Here is a 17528-nt window from a genome sequence, read left to right on the forward strand (position 1 = left end):
ATCTTGCACTGTAACCACACAACTTAATGACACGTGCTGCTAGGCAGCAACACAACGCGACGCAGTACAGAAAACAGTGCTTGAAACGGCATAATGACCCCTCTCAATATTAACTTCATCAGATCCAAAGGAGCAATGCAACAATATGTGGCACCAAACTCTTTGTGTACCAGGTTGCACTAAAATAAACGCAGTACAGCACAACGACCGCTACACCACAATGACCACTACACCACATGCATTGTTATGTGTCGACAGCATACAAAGCAATACTAACATTACTATACACACAGTATCATGGTACACCACCCCAATGGTGTTATCTTGTAAAATGGTGCATGAAGGAAACCCAACGCAGGAGACATCACTCAGTGCTTCCCTGCCCTAACACATGGCAACAAAACAGTGAGATGCATGCACAGAACTTTGCAAAAAAGTGAGTCAGTGCAACAAGACAGTTGCAAAAATAGTGCAACGCAGCACAATACTGACAAGACGGCATGGAGGGCTGCACGGTACCACCCGCGTTTGTAGCCATCAGCATTCACAAGGCTGCAGTGCACAAGCGGATACCTCATATTAGAGATGTCATCACATTTGTTTTGTAGGTCATCAGTGTCATGGTGCCATCCTCATACACAATGGTATCACCACAAGGCAACGTGAGGAGCAAGGCTGGCTCTCTGGACATTGGCTCCACCCAGGGGCGTTATTTCAGACAAATTCAAGGGGCAGAGGAGCAAAGTTGGGTCAGCATATAGAACATGATCTGTGATTATACCACATCCCGCAAAGCTGCGGGGGGAGAAAAGGGGAGCATTTATAAAATGTTTGGAGGGGCAAACCCATGGTCAAGGGGAGCAGCTGCATAGCAAACACCACCCCAGAGTAGCACGGCCCTAGGTTAGCAGACCTCTCTCATGTCTCGCAGTCAACATTATTTCCTGGTCTCTCTCCAGTCCACAGCCTAGCAGCCAGTTCCACTATGGAGGACGCCGACCATGGACACGAATCGTGCGGATGTTGCTTTGCTCTTAAGGTTGCTGCCAGGCAGTGGGTGGAGTGCATCACTTCTCCTGCCTCTGCCAGGCTAAGCGGTCAATTTTCTGGTTTGAATTAAGAGAACGGCAGCAAAAAAAAGGGGTGGGGGTGGGGGAGGACCTTTATGAAACTCATAAAAGAGTGGCTGGGCGGCAGCCAAGAACAGCACTAGTTGCTCTTTAAAAATCAACACGTTAAATAAAGTTCTTTGTGTGTCCTAAAGAGATGCAATCTCTTTTGGAACCCAAACACAGGCCCTTTAATGAGGAGCACAACATACAAACCTCTCACTATATAAATAAAGCTTTGTATCTATAATTCAGTTTGAATCTGGAGTCAACCACTTTGCTTTGTTTCCAAACGGTAGAGAAGCCACCATTTGGACAGAACAAGAAGAGCAATCCTCCACGTTCTGCTCTGTAAATCAACTGATTTAAAGCTTAAGAGCAGATTCTATTTTTTTAACCTGTACCTGAGGTGCAGATGCACCAACCTGCCTGCCAACCAGCAATGAAAAGTCTCTGGGTTTCTGTGATTTCATTATGCACCCGTGTTACTATCATGTAACAAAATGAACGTGCGGAACTAAAACACTGTGGAGAAGATTGAATTTTTGAGGTCTGGCTTGCACAGCAGCTCAGCAGTTTTTACCCAGAATAAATCCCTGGCACATTCGCTGGGGTTAGGGGACGTGGAATTTGAGGTCTAGGGTGCAGACACAAGAAGTCAAACAGGAAGCCTTGCCAGGAGTTAGTATGTGTCTGAGTAACACAGCCAGGCAAATTGTTACTGACAGCCAGGGTTGATGGGAGGAAGAAGGATGGACAATTGTACCAGGGCCCCAAGCTCCAGAGCCCCCCCTCAAATATCTGTAACTGGGGTGAAATGGTAGAGGGTGGGGGCCCAGAAAACACGATGTACAGGGCCCCAAATTTCTCGACTGGCAGAGGGTCTTCCTGGGAATAATTTTGCCAGGTGTTGAGCCTCCTGGAAGCCCTGGGTTGTCGGACATCTCACAGAATCAGATCTTTAGGGCGAGTCAAAGGGATGGTGGGTATTAATTTCCCTGTCACATCCCCCACGCTATGGGCCAAACGCAGCATCAATGAGCACAGCGACGTAAGCAGCACGTTAGCGGTCACTGGGCTGGAGGCGAGGTTAAAGGCCAATGTATTGTAATCTGCACCCGCTGGCAGTCACTGGGTGAACATCTTACATGGCTAGGGCAGGGCAGGGCAGGGCTAGAAGACGGCAAAATGAAGCAGTCCTCGTCGCCGACCATTGCTGCTGCTCCCCGCCCCGATTCGTTTTCTGATCCACTCCTAGGAAGGCAGGAATTGCCAGACTGGATCAGAGCCGCAGCCCAGTGTCTGATCTCAGCCAGCACCAGCTGCTTCAGAGGAAGGTGTAAGAGGCGGCAGTTTCAGGACAGCCGGCCCCAGGGACTATGTTCACCTAACAAGGAACTTACATTTGGCCCAAATACTCGAATACAATGTGACCCCACACTACCATTAGGACTGACTTCGGCCCTAGATGTCTGTGATGGGTGATAGGGAGCTGCGGATGGCAAGTTTCCCCTTCTTCCCTAAATTTTGCAGCAGTGGAGAGCAGATAAAAGCAGATGTAGAGCACCCACGATCCCAGCCACTATATGCAGGGCACAGAAGAGTCACTCCAGCCAGCCTCTGCTGGTGAGTCACGTGGCTCTGTGGTGTGAACCAATTTTAATTGTTTTTTTTAAATCACTAATTCAGATGAGCCCTTGGAAATATCATAGATCACCTGAATAAGTCAGCTCCTATTTCAAACCAGTTTTCACTTTCCAATAAGTTGGGCCATTTCCAGCCAAAACCAAACAAACTTGGTATTTATTACATCTCTTCTCAGCTTTGCAGGATGCTGCAACCTGCTGAGCAGTTGTCCATAAACAACTAGCTGTGATCTATATCACGGCCGTGCCTTTGAAATATCCTCTCCAGTATTTCACGGACATTTCCCTCCAGTCGTTCTGCAGCCTGCAAAGATTGCAACTGAGGAGCTCTTAAGAATCCTGCACCCAGCTGCTAACAAACAAGGCCACACATCCCATTCCTAAATGGCACAGAAAGTTGGCCCCCAGGATCACAAAAGCAAGCTTGGAAGCGCTGAGTCTGGACTGATTGTTTGGGACAGTTGCAGAGCAGCTGTAAATAGAGAGATTAAATCATCATAAAATGTGCAAAAACTGGCACAGATATCGCTCCACATTTCAGAGGTCAGCAGAATTGAGCATTCAGGTTTCTAGCAGCCCCTGGGTTGAGTCAACGTTTTCCATACCCAAGTTGCAAAGGGGGAAGGGAGACGGCGGGAGAAGTGACCACTGGAATTCACCACGTTACTTTCTCTGCATAAGGAGAAACCAGCAACATTCCAGCCTCCTGCCATGTAATGCAATTGGTGACAAGATGCTGCTTAACTACAAAAATCAGTGCTAGTTGATACAAACGAGTCTGACAGGAAAAAAAAGAAATGCAGATGTTTGGCTGGTATTCAGCCACTAGAGGGACCCAAGCTAGCATCCTCCTGGACCGAGATTCGAGCGAAAAACAAGTGGCACTCCAGGAACACTTACTTTTCGCTTCCCAGCAATATTTAATGGGATCAACTTTTTTCTTTGATTGCTCACAGCTTAATTATTAGCATCTGAGCTGCTTTGATGATTTGTTGGTGGGCTGGGAAAAGGAAGATTTTCTATTTGTTTTGCTGTTTCCAAGCACATCAGGGTCATGCAAGTTAAGATCTGACAGCAAGATTTCAAGTTACGGTAAAGATGATTCCAGGGCCTGCTTTATGGTTGGCATGGCAGCATTTCCGGGAGAAATGATGGGCTTACATGGGATGGAATTGGTGCCTGGCCTTATGCTGGCTGTTTGCACAGAGATGCGTTTCACCCACTCCATCTTTTTCCTTTCCTTGTTCTAAGACTCTAAATGGACTTGGCACAGATGTAAGTGACAGCACATGGGGCAGGGACCTGGAGAAGCAGGGGCCATTACACAGCTGTAATATATGTAGTAATAATTCCTACAACGCCCTTCATCCCATAATCCTTCTGCAAACGATACGCCAAATTTTGCCCTCAGTGACATCTCTAGCACTGAAGGTCTGGGTCTGGGTCGCCATGCCCGCCCCACTCCCCCCACAGAAATCATCCTGCCCGTCACTGAAATGCAGCCACCTCCAGGGTATTACAGAGTCGCTGTTTCAGAGCGCACAGCAGGTTAGGACAGAAGCACAAGGAATCTTGTATCCCCGTTACAGCTGCAGTGGGGATTTTGGCTGGGGAAATGAGCCTTGGTAAACAGTGCCCTGAGTTCGCCTAATGGCCACAGGTGGTCCGGACCTTGGATTTACTTTTCCTCCATCAGACAGAGCCAGCAGGAACGCAGCGCTCCCCAGTGCCAGCTTGCCTCATTGGTTCAATACTAAAGCAAAATGAAATACAGCACCGGGGTTTCCCTTGGCATCTCCTAGCCAAGTCCTGACCAGGGACAACCCTGCTTTACTTATGGGAGCTGATGCGCTCCCAGCAGGGCAGTCATAAGGCTGTTAACACAGCTGCTAAAGGAACATCCCAGCCTGGACTTCCTCCTATGTCCTAAAGAGACTTTGGACTCTCCGTGTGAAGGCTGCTACTCCACCCATGCCACGCTGGGGCCTGATCGAACTCTCACCGGGGTCAGTGGGACTTTTCGCGTTGACTTTACTGGGATTTGAATGGGGCCCAGTGAGAATCTTCCAACAGCTGAGAAGCCTGTTTCACTAGCAGCACAGAGGAGCGCTGCAGAACAGCGAGACAGGTTACTTCATGCTGCATCCAGAGCCTTGCAGACAGAGCTGTGTCCTGCTCCTGCTCAAGTCAGAAGCAGCCAGGGACTCACTGGCACGGTAAGGCATTTGTCTCGACTTTGGTGAGACTCAGCATAACCTGCCAGTTCCTCCAAGCTCCCAAAGCTTGCTCACCAAAAAGGAAGTACCCCGCCCACCACCACGGGGCCTAGGGGAGGGAGTGTGGCATGATCAGAAAGGTACGTGGTAAGGAGCCGTGTCCTCAAAAGTCAAGTTCATATAAAAATAGAAAAGCGAAGACCATTAAACTTGTAATCCATATGCAGTTCGGTGGGTGCTGCGGGGGGGGGGGGGGGGGAATATTCCTCTGGCTGCCAGAACATGGGATGGGGGGCAAGGAAGGGAGGATGGCAGCTGCCCACGCACTGAGATGTAACTAATGAAATCAAGGGTGTTGGAAAGGAATCCTAGAGCTTGTTTCCTCAACGGGGACACGATGGCTCACAGTCCCCACGTCATGGGCCACATGGAGTCTTGACATTCCTGTGCCATCCCCAAAAGTACAGTTACCATTAAGTGTTATAGGATCACCTGGTGCCCAAACCAAGATCTAGGCCCTGTTTGCTTGGTACTGTGTAAACACAGTAAGAGACATTTCCGGCTCCCTGCAGCTTATGATTTACGTGGACAAAACAGCCAGGGAAGTGACTTGTGCTCAGCACAGGGGAGGCTCCAGGCCCCAGCACGCCAAGCGCATGCTTGGGGCGGCAAGCTGCGGGGGGCGCTCTGCCGGCGCTGCGAGGGCAGCAGGCAGGCTGCCCTACCTGCAGAGGGTCCGCTGGTGCCGCGGAAGGCAACCTGCCTGCCGTGCTTGGGGCGGCAAAATTCCTAGAGCCACCCCTGGCTCAGCAACAGAGCCAGGAATTGAACGCAGCTCACCTGCCTCCCAGGCCAGCTCCCTCGCCACTGGGCAATGCAGGCACCGCCGTAGCGACGCTGGTCAGTTAAACAGCCACACAGAGATGGTATCTCCTGGCACTCCCCAAGACAACAAGAGCACTGAGTGCGTAAAGCAGCATGCAGTGAGAGTCCAGGGAGATCCTGAAGGCCACTCACAGACTGGAATTTGCATACTTTGAAGTTTTTTATTTGTCTGTTTTCATGGGAAAGCGAGGTCAGAATCCGAGGGCCTGGCATTTTGCTCTGAGAACCCTGAGGTCTATGGCCAGCTTGGTGTCTCCCAGGAGTTGTAGGTTTGTTGGCCAGTCACTGAAAAAGCTCCATCAGCTGCACATGCAAGTTTTCACTCCAGGCAGAAGTCCCAGCGGAACACAGCTTGACTAAGAACCGAACTGCCTGGTGCAAGTACAACTCCCATTGACTTTGTGGCTTCAGAACCAGGCCATTACTAGAGGTCTATGGGACTGTAACAACCTGTGAAGCCATTGAAGGGTTCTCCAGAGATGCCAATCCCCGAATCTTAGATGAGAAATTTCCTGCCTTTTAAGTGTCATCACATGCAATTCCATAAGACTCCCCAGTCTTTGTTAAAGCATTCACTCTTTTGGAAATACCTTGTGATCATCAGTATGAAGGAACCTGAGAAGATGCTCCAGGAACCTGCCTTACCAGGCTTCTACTTTTCTTGGAAGAATCTAAGGTAGTTAGATCTGGTATCAGGGCAGTACTAGATTACCAGCCACCAATCCCCCTCCCCCCACCATCCTATTTCATATATCGTAGCTAATACGCTGTCTGCCCAACAGCATTCTTGGTGCATTCCTGCAGTAAGTACCACGGATTTGCTGTGCTTTATGAAAAATGAAAAGAATGTTTTAAATGAAATTAATTCTTATGAACCCGACATTTCATAAAAAGCACTGCCGTGGTATGGTCTGGCACGGGGCGGCTGCTGTGCAGTGTGTCAGACTTGCACGAGGGGACGGGAAAACAAAGACCGTGGCCTAAGATGAGCTGGACAATGAACATTTTATAACCCTTTGCAGGGTCTCAAGGGGTTTCATCCTTGCACTTAGTTTCTGCTCAGCAACAACACGGCAGGTGATCTTTAAAGAGCAAATCAGAGAACTCCTCATGGAGAACGCACTCAGGGCAGGGCCAAGAAACAATGTGTAGTAAGAACAAAAGGAGCCGGGTTGGCCACGCGGAGGCTGAGGGCTCTAATTCCTCGGGGAAGGCCGGGCCACGGGCGCTTGCAGCTTCCCAGCCAGCTGGCTCAGGATTTACTCTGGCCTGAACGTGGGCAGGTTTTGTGAAGCCGGGTGGGAAGGAATGAAGAGATTACGGAACCAGGCAGCGAGATCGTGGTGCTAATGCTGCCACGTTCCCTTCCCTCCACCCCACTCCTCATCTCCAGTTCAAGAGACAGTAAGGAAAGAAATCTGCCTTTCACCAGAGTGGGAGGAGCTGATGCAAAACTTCTTCACTTTAAAAAGCAACTAAATTTAAAAAGATTCCCAAACCCTCCAGCAACTTCCTGCTGTCCAGTTTTCCTCTGCTCTGGTGCAAGCTCTAGTATTTTAGGACAACATGGCTCACGCTTCATGGCTAGAACTGAGGAAATAATAATTCACAGCTCTGTTTATGGGGTGGATTTTGTGTGTGTGTTTGTGTGTGTGTGTTCAGGAATTGTCAACAAATCAGTGGCCAAGATTTTCAAAGTTATTCAAAACTGTTCAGGAACTTTCCCATGAAGACCTGTTGGTTTTCAGAACCTTCATGCTTTGTATGTTTGCACCTGAACAGTCACAATAGGTTGGGTTGGTTACATAAATCTGGTCTTTTGGGACTGAGCTCTTCAGAGCAGAGCAGTCTCTTACTCTGTGCCTGTAAAGTGCCTAGAACAATGGGGCGCTGATCACAGTAGGGGCCCAGAAATGCTACAACAGTGTTAAACACACAATATATCGCAAGGGTTGTTTTCTTAATCTCCCAGTTCCTTGAATCAAGAAGTTGCCCAAATAGCTCAGCTTTCGTTACAAACAACAAAAGAAGTTTCTAAGCCCTCGTGGTTGCAGAGAAGATCTGCACCAGAAGGCTCAGGAACTGGGCAGCAAAGAACTCAAAAGAAAAATCTTATGATCTTTGGGGCCCTGACTTATGAACTTTGAATGCTGGGGGGTGGCAATACCAATTAAAAAAAAATCATAAATGTAGCATGGTCCCTTTTCTCTGAATGGATGATTTACATCGCTCCCCAAGAGAGCACAGATTTCACAGTGGAATGTACCATCAAAATTCTCATTATACTTTTTTTTTTTTTTTGCTAAAAAATGGGCTTTTCTGGGAAAAATTCACTCCTGCGTCCCTGGCTGGCACGGTGCCGCTGCACTGTGTCCCACCTAAGTTCTCAAAATAGGACGTAGGTGGGGTGTGGGTGGTGCCTGGTGCTGGCTCTCTGCACTGTGCGTGGGGGGAGTTTTGCTCTGGGTATATCGGTGCTGTTAATGCCCAATGGCTCGAATGTTTGCAGAAGACGAACACAAAAGTGTTGCAAACCCCTCAGAATTTAAATCTGCTTTTGAATTCCAAGGAATTTTTGCAGAATTTCTCCCCCGAATTGTTTGCTCAGCGGTTAGCCCTCACATTAGCACATCTTGTCCCCAAAGGGGTGATCGCTTGAGCCCAGAACTAGGACATTCCCATTACAGCCATGCAAACCTCCTCAGTTGCCCTTTGCAAAGAGGGTTGCAAGCTCCGATGCACACTGGATTCACACACTCTGCCCCCTTCTGGAGTTTTATTCTGAGTTTGGGGATGGAGCAAAGCCAACATCTCAAATCAAAAGCAGTCAGAGCTGCCAAGTTTCACAGCAAAACCACAGGATTTCGATAGGAAGCCATAAAAATCTGTCCCAGTCTTGATCAACCTCAGGTAACTTTTTAAAAACAAAACTGGGCTGAGCTTTCGCACTTGTACCAAAACCTGAAAGCAGGTGCATTTGCCCTCGGCTTTAAATATTGCAGCTATTTCACAGAGAATGGATTCACAGGTGCTCCAGGAAGTTCCTGATCCTGAGCTATGTCGCATTATGACACCTCCAGTGCGCCTTTAAAACGGAATCTGGACAAAAAGCTAAACATCTGTGATGACGACACCACGGCCTCGCTCCTAAAATGCCCCTAGCAGACTTTACAGACTTCAGCTATACACAGGGGTCCCCCTTCCTCACCACTGAAGTGCAGCCACTTCTGGAGTGAAACACAAACTGTTCAAAGGCACACAGGAACACTACACGGCAGTTTAAAACAGGAAGCAGAGAAGCATACATTCTCCAAGTGAAAAGTGCAGGAATTACAGTAGGGAGAATACAGCTCCCCCGCCCCCATGCTGGAATTTGGCTGGGACCCCAGAGATTTTGCAAAGTGCTATGAATTGTTACCTGTCCACAAGGGTCAAGACCTTGGGTTTATGTTTCATGCAAAAGATGGCACCTCTCAATAACCCAGTACCCTCCTAGGGCAACATTGTCCACCCAGCTTCTTATACTGGCAATCCACACTTCGGGATCTGAGCACCACTGGACCTGACAGATAGATGAGCGCCACCTATTGGATCGTCAGCACCACTTCCTGCAGCAATCGCGGGGGAGTTACGAGACGTTTGCAGCATCACAAGGTGACCTGGCCACAGAGTCTTGGTTTTCTGTCCAAGACAAAGAAAAAGCTTTTATTTGACTAAAGCACCTCAGAAGAAAGTCTGTATTTCTGTGTGCTCCCACTGGCATATTGTCTGCAGATAAAGACAGAGGTTAGATCTAGGCTCAACAGCCAGCAACATCATCTCATTCATCTGGATGAAGTTCTGTGTAAGACCCTCTTCTTTAGACTTTAGATCCCTCTCAACTTGGAAAGCAGCAATGAAATAAAACCCTCTGGAAGAACAACAGAGAAAGTTCACAGCTGTTTCCAGTGTGATCTGCAAGGAAAAAGGATAAAGCATAGGTAGATCTGGGATTTCTAGGTCAATCAGCCTTTGAGTAGATGGGCAGAACTCTGTAGGTTTTAAGAGATTCCCGAAGCCAAATTTTGCTGTCAGTTACATAGGGTTTACACTGGGGTAACTTCAGTGAAGCCTACAGGAGCTGGGTGTGCTCTGCACCTATGAATAGTTTTTACATGCTTCACACCCACATTTGAAAACACTGGCCTTTGCTTCTGTGCATCTCCATTGTACAGAGCATGGTGATGGCAGGGTGGAAAACAGGGATAGATAACCTTCCTCCCCTCCCACAGATGCCAGGAAGATCACTTAGCGAAGGCTCATACATAGGGTTGCCAGTGTTGGTTAGACATATTCCTGAAGGTTCATCAAATGACATATTCTTTATATAGATAGTTAATCTTTAGGTCCTGGGGACTCCAGGACAATCCTGGAGGGTTGTCAACCCTACTCACACAGCACTTTGTAAAGTGCTACATGTTATTAAACACTTGAACTGGAAGATGCATGGATGCCAAAGCAACCACGGGCTTCTTGCCACATTCTTACCACAAGGGGGAGAGACATCCAGACACAGTTCTTTTAAGCTAAGGGAGATGGTTTCCAGGTGGGCTGAAGAGTGAGAGGCGTTCAAAGGAAGTACCTAGAGCTAAGGTTTCAGTCCTGGTACATTGACTCTTGCTGGCGAGAAAGCTTTGGGTTTAGTTTTCTTCCCTGCAATTTACTGCTTTATTGACCTCAGAATCATAGAAGATTAGGGTTGGAAGGGACCTCAGGAGGTCATCTAGTCCAATTGCCTGCTCAAAGCAGGCCCAATCCCCAACTAAATCATCCCAGCCAGGGCTTTGTCAAGCCTGACCTTAAAAACCTCTAAGGATAGAGATTCCACCCCCTCCCTAGGTAACCCATTCCAGTGCTTCACCACCCTCCTAGTGAAAAAGTGTTTCCTAATATCCAACCTAGACCTTCTCCCCTGCAACTTGAGACCATTGCTTCTTGTTCTGTCATCTGCCACCACTGAGAACAGCCGAGCTCCATCCTCTTTGGAACCCCCCTTCAGGTAATTGAAGGCTGCCATCAAATCCCCCCTCACTCTTCTCTTCCTTCCCCTCTTCACTCTTCCTCCTGGTCTCACCTCCCTGCTCCCTTTCTCCCCTTTGTGCCTTTATCAAGCTGCTGGATCTGTACTGAACTTTCCTCCTTTCCTCTCCAAGGGCCTCACTGATCCCTGCCTCCCCCAACATTTCTCATCAATAACTCCAGAGGAGGGAGCAGAAGTATGTTCTGGATCTTGTGCTCAGCGGCTGTGTGCACACTCCGGGGCAGGGAGCAGGTCACTTTGTATCGCTGTTTGTGAGGCTGTGTGTTGATTTGTGGTGCTATGGACAATGAACAATACAAGGGATTGGGTAGGTAGAAGCAGAGGACAACCTGTGGTGGACAGTCAACGTCCACTGAGTATCTTGGAAGCACGGATCTGAATCCTGTCGTCTTGTGTTTTGAAAAGGAGAAACCTAAAAGGGAGGATGAAGCCTCCTTAATGGTAACAATTATCAAGAGAACAAGATGCACAGCAGAGTGAGATGTGCAGATGCAAGGAGAGCTCGTTCTTTGACGTTTGCCAGGGGGATTTTAAAATGAAGCTGCAAAGATACTGGGGAAAATTTTCAAACATGCCTAAGTCACTTAGGAGCTAGCATCCCATTGACTTTCAAGGAAATTAGGTTCTTAAGTCTCTTAAGCACTTTTAAAAATTTTACCCCCCCTCTCTCTCTGGGTTCTTACACTGTCACCACTGTGCCTCCCATCGAGACGAGGTAATTCTTGCCAGGAAATCCTTCAAGACCGAGTTTTTGAAGCCTTCTTTTGGTCCCTCAGTTCTCAACCTGAGGTTCAAGGCCTGTCTTTCCTGTATTGCTAAATGGGGCTAGGAGGCAGCTAGATTCTGGCTAGATGGGAAGAGATTCACCACGCAAGCAGTCTCAGTATGGAAAAAGACTCAGAACCTCACTGAAGATCTCCTCAGGGGCTGGAAATCACTAGCAGGCAACTTTGAGCTGTGACTTGGAAGCTGAAGATGAATGAAGACCTGTCAGAAGTGTGCCAGCAGATTCTCCAGAGGTTTGTTCTTGGGGAATTTGCTTTATTGAGAAGGTTACTGATGCACAGATGACATTTTTGACCTTCCATCCACAAGAATGTGTGGAAATGTGGAGAGTTACCAAACTGGAATGCACCAATGGTCCACCTGAACTAGCATCTATTCTCTGCTTCTGGCCTAGACCAGATGTTTGTCTGGTACACTGAAATCCAGTGCAATCCAGTGCAAATAAGTGATGGTCACATCAACACCACCCTATACCAGAAACCTACTGACTGCTATATTTACGTACATGCCTTCAGCTTCCATCCAGGACACAACACGATCCATTGTTTACAGCCAAGCCCTAAGATACAACCGAATTTGTTCCAATCCCTCAGATAGAGACAGACACCTACAAGATCTTTATCAAGCATTCTTAAAACTACAATACCCACCTGGGGAAGTGAGGAAACAGATTGACAGAGCAAGACAGGGACCCAGAAGTCACCTACTACAGGACAGGCCCAACAAGGAAAATAACAGAACACCACTGGCCATCTTAAACCTCTCCAGCACATCATCAACGATCTACAGCCTATCCTGGAAAACAATCCCTCACTCTGACAAACCTTGGGAGGCAGACCAGGTCCTCGCTTACAGACAATCCCCCAACCTGAAGCAAATACTCACCAGCAACTACACACCACACCACAGAAACACTAATCTAGGAACCAATCCCTGTAACAAACCTCGTTGCCTACTCTGTCCCCATATCTACTCTAGTGACACCATCAGAGGACCCAACCACATCAGGCAAACCATCAAGGGCTCATTCACCTGCACGTCTACCAATGTGATATATGCCATCATGTGCCAGCAGTGCCCCTCTGCCATGTACATTGGCCAAACCGGACAGTCGCTACGTAAAAGAATAAATGGACACAAATCGGACATCAGGGATGGGAACATACAAAAGCCAGGAGGAGAACGCTTCAATCTCCCTGGACATTCAATAACAGATTTCAAAGTAGCCATCCTTTGCAACAGAAAAACTTCAAAAACAGACTTCAAAGAGAAACTGCAGAGCTACAATTCATTTGCAAATTTAACACCATTAATTTGGGCTTGAATAGGGACTGGGAGTGGCTGGCTCACTACAAAAGCAACTTTGCCTCTCCTGGAAATGACACCTCCTCATCAGTTATTGGGAGTGAACTACAGCCACCCTGATTGAACTGGCCCTGCCAACGCTGGTTCTCCACTTGGGAGGTAACTCCCTTCTCTTCACGTGTCAGTAGAACAATGCCGGCATCTGCAATTTTCACTCCATGAATCTGAAGAAGTGGGTTTTTTACCCACGGAAGCTTATGCCCAAATCATTCTGAGTCTTTAAGGTGCCACCAGACTCCCCGTTGTTTTTTTACTGAAATCCAGCAAATATAAAGGGCTTTTCTCAGTCTGATTGGATCTTCTCACTTCCAAGTTCACATAGTATGCTTTGGATCACCTGGAGAAGCCTGACATCCCTGGGTAGAAGCGATGCATCTGGGAAAATGATGAAAAACCAACTGGAGAGAAGAGAAAGGAAAGTAATATACTCAGCACCTGCCAAGTACCATTGGGAAAATAATTTGAGAGGGGAAAAAAGAAAGCAAGGAAGGTCATTATTCAGGGGGCAGATTCTCCTTTGTTTAAATCCATGCAGTCCCCTCCAAGTCAATAGTTCTGCATGACTGAATGTGAAAGGATTATTCAATGGGGAGACACTTGACCGTACATCCCTGCACTGCACTGAACTGGTTAGATTCTCCCAGGAGCTCAGATCCAGACTTTCCAGGATGTAACACTCACAACCAGGGCTGGGTTTTCACAAGAGCTCAGCTTCCACATAGGCACCAAAGTAACAGATTCCCCAAAGCATTCAGCACCTCAACACACAGAAGCTCTTCTGAAAGTGTTGTGTCTACACGGGAGCTGGGGCTTCCCGAAGACCAGCCCCCAGTGCTGCACCACTGGCAGGAAGGAGCATTTCTGTACCCTGCATTACTGCTCCCGAGGGGGACAATCACTTGAAGATAAAGCCAGCACGATGTGGGAAACTATTACGGGCTGTCTCATTTCAGGGGGGCACTTTTCCTGAGGCAGAGAGAGCAGAGGCCGAGCCAGCCCTGGCTACAAACTGAATTGAGGAAATTCACATGCGTGGGAAAATTCTTTGCTTTTAATTAGTTTGTTAAAATGTATCAATTCCATGGAAAACACACACACCTGTGTGAGCGCGCGCTCCCCGCCCCTTTTTGACTGGATACTTTAAAGTCTCCGACATTCCACGGGGAAGAGTTGGTTTCTTCTGCAATCTCCCTTTTTCTTTCCCTCACTAACATCCCCGCGCAGAATGCAGCGAAGCAACACACAGGCAGAGAAGGGAGAAAGGCACAAAGTTCCCCAGGCCCTTGAGCCAGTGTTGGGTGTACATGCAGATCTGTGCCTCTAAATGGGACCAGGAAGCGGTTCACCAACCGAACCCCCTCCGCCTCTCCAATCAGTCAATTTGCCATCCCTTCAGCCAGCAAGGGCTCATTAATGGATGCTCTCCTCACCTGTAAAGCACAGGATCAAAAGTGAAGTTTGGCAAAGGTCAGGGAAGGGTTATACAGAAAGACGAGGCTCTACGTTCTATGCCTTTCTGCCAGGGGAGATATTTTTGGAGCAGTCTAAAGAAAGGAAAGGAGGTGGGGGTGGGAGGGAGCCGGCGTTCAGGACAAGTGACATTCAGTATCGTTTTATGGCCCCACCCTGCAGAACTATGAGGTTGTGTTGTTACAGACACTGTCTGCAGCACAGGAGAATGGAAACTCTGCTGCTTTCCTAGCTGTGGACAAGCTGAAATATGAGCAAGAAAGACAGACCATGTGTGTGAGAAAGGGAGAGAGAACAGCCCTTCGCACCCTTTCGACCAGGGCTAATGTATTTTGCAGGTGACGTTTCCTGACATACTGTTGATACAACGTTCCCCTCGCTACAGGGCCGTGGATAGAGTCACTTTTCATGTAGTTGCGAGGGATGGCGGGAGGTAATGTATTGGAACCTTCATGGCAACAGGTCCATTAGTAGCCTTTGAACGCAGACCTTTATAACGAGAGCATTTGAAACGGGCATTTTTCCTCCCACCATTTTTCTTCGAGTCAAAGAAAAGGTTCTATATGAAAATAAACCGCAAAAAAAACCCAGGCTGGAAAAGCACCTACAAATATTCTGTTATATCATATAATGATCCCCTTATATATCAGCTTAAACTCCCAGCCACCCCACTAATAGCTCTTCTTATGGAGCTCTAAAAACTGTCTCCTAAGTTCCTTTGGAATGGATTTATAACAGCAGAAATCCCATAAACCCTCTACAGAGCAGTATGGTGGAGTATCGGTGCATTCCTACACGCCTGGTCCCCCAACCAGCCTCTCTGCTACAGTCTTGGCAAACTCGGAGCAAAAGAAGGGTCCCAAGAGCAGAAACCTGCCATCCAGCAGAACCAGGTGGGGAGAGGCTGGACTAGACTTATGCTGCAACAAAGATGCTTAGCACTTAGAGTGCACTCCATCTAAGATACTTAAGTGCCCCCTCCCCCATTGGTGTGGTATGCAAGCTCCTCACACTCTTGAGCATAACTATGCTTCTCAAATCATGTTACAGTGGATCGTATTATTAGGCCCATTTTACAGATAGGGAAATGGAGGCAGAGAGGGGAAGCGACTTGTCTAGAGTCATTAGCAGAACCCAGAAGTCCTGGCTGCAACTCTAGTGACCATGCAGTGCCCCCTGCTGCCTCCCAACAGGGGCACCATAGAAGTGACGGCTTTCAAGTGCTATAAACTGGCTGTCGCCCTGCTCAGAGCACAATTATTGTCCAGGTTCTCCCAGGGGTCAGCACAACGCATTGATCGTGTGCAGACAGATGGTCTAAATGGTGAAGTCCCATGTTAAATAATTTTCAGCCTCCTTTGTAGCATCAGACATTGGCCACTGCCAGAGTTAGGGTATGGCTGGGCTACTTCAGCATGGCAAATCCTAGTGTTTTAGCGGAGCTCTGGAAGTTGTGCCCTGCCCTTCTGTCCCCAACCATGAAAGATCTGGTGGAAATTCCAGTAGATTCCTTCTCTTGGTCTTTTAGTGTCTCTGATATGAGCTGGAGGACCAGTAGCCCCAGGATCCTCTGACCCATTACTCTGTTCCAAAATCTAATTATTAAATGGAACCAATGGGCAATTTTCATCTCACCACTAGGGAGATGTTCTTCCACCCCGTTACTGTGCCCTAGTCACACCAAAGGAACAACGCCTAATTCAATCCTATAAGGGCTACCATCTGTTTATGTTTATGCCCATGGGACCCACTGACTTCAGTAGGACTTATAGGCATCACTGAGGGCAGAATTTAGCCCCAAATCTTTTAAAGTAACCTATTGGTCTTTCCAAAAAGATGCACTAGACCAAAGTCATCTTCAGAGTCACTCAGTTGAGGTCACTGGAGTTTATGTTCTCATGTGTTTGGCTCATTGCCACTGTATTTCTACAGAAAGAATTTACTCCAAAGTATGTTCCTACACCAGGTAATGGGGGGTGGGGGCGAGAGGAAGCCTCATTCATGGGTCCTAAGCCTGAACCTTTCCATGTAGAGTGAGAAGGATGAGAGTCCTGTTTAACTATCTTGACTGCACCTAACTAGGAGGATGCCTTGGAGACCTGTCTCACTTTGATTGGATCTCCAAGTTGTTCCTCTGACTCCTGTAAGTCAACGACTTTCTTTGCAGTCTAGCCATTGTCCATTCTTCACTGAGTAGGCTCACATACATATGCCCCACATGGTGAAGTGCAAATAGGACAATGTTCTGCTCTCAATGGGAAAAGTCTGGTTGTATATTTGGTTGAAGTTCTGGTAGCCTTGGTTACTCTTTCATGAGTAGTGAAACATTGGAGGTAACATTTAACCAAGCCACAAAACTATTGAAACACTGCTGCTACTAGTGGCTGCTTTTCAAATGCTGCATCTTACCCAGAGACTCTTGTCTCTCTCACCAGCAGAAGCTAGTCCAGGGGTAGGCAACCTATGGCACATGTGCTGAAGGCGGCACGCGAGCTGATTTTCAGTGGCACTCACACTGCCTGGGTCCTGGCCATCGGTCCGGGGGGCTCTGCATTTTAATTTAATTTTAAATGAAGCTTCTTAAACATTTTAAAAACCTTATTTACTTTACATACAACAATATGTAAAGTTATATATTATAGTATATACAGTTATATATTATAGATTTATAGAAAGAGACCTTCTAAAAGTGTTAAAATGTATTACTGGCACGCGAAACCTTAAATCAGAGTGAATAAATGCAGACTCGGCACAGCACTTCTGAAAGGTTGCCAACCCCTGAGTTAGTCCAGTAAAAGATATTACCTCCCCGACCTTGTCTCTCTAGTATCTTATGGAGCACAATGCAGACAGAAGGCAGCCAGTCCTGCACTTGGGGAAACCCACAGGTAAAATTCACAATAGGAAGAGAGAACAGGCGCTCGCTGCAAGCCCCTGAATTCAGATTGCATGTGGTTCTGGGGTCTCCCAA

The 17528-nt window shown here is 47.6% G+C and overlaps 1 protein-coding gene across 4 annotated transcripts in view; it reads right to left on the bottom strand.

Annotated features, from left to right (window-relative positions):
- The window catches only part of COL8A2 (collagen type VIII alpha 2 chain), a 143068-nt gene that overhangs the window by 108604 nt on the left and 16936 nt on the right, over positions 1–17528 (bottom strand). The window contains exon 4 of one of the 4 annotated variants that reach the window (XR_005590722.1): positions 9022–9537. The exons of 2 other annotated variants lie outside the window; for them this stretch is intronic. The gene's annotated coding sequence lies outside the window, so the exon portion shown is untranslated. Of the gene's footprint in view, positions 1–9021; positions 9538–14200; positions 14518–17528 lie in introns of those variants that run through there. One more of the 4 variants, XR_005590723.1, reaches the window with a different exon arrangement.

This window comes from Mauremys reevesii, linkage group 23, assembly GCF_016161935.1.
Source record: "Mauremys reevesii isolate NIE-2019 linkage group 23, ASM1616193v1, whole genome shotgun sequence".
In the NCBI taxonomy this organism is placed as follows: domain Eukaryota; kingdom Metazoa; phylum Chordata; order Testudines; family Geoemydidae; genus Mauremys; species Mauremys reevesii.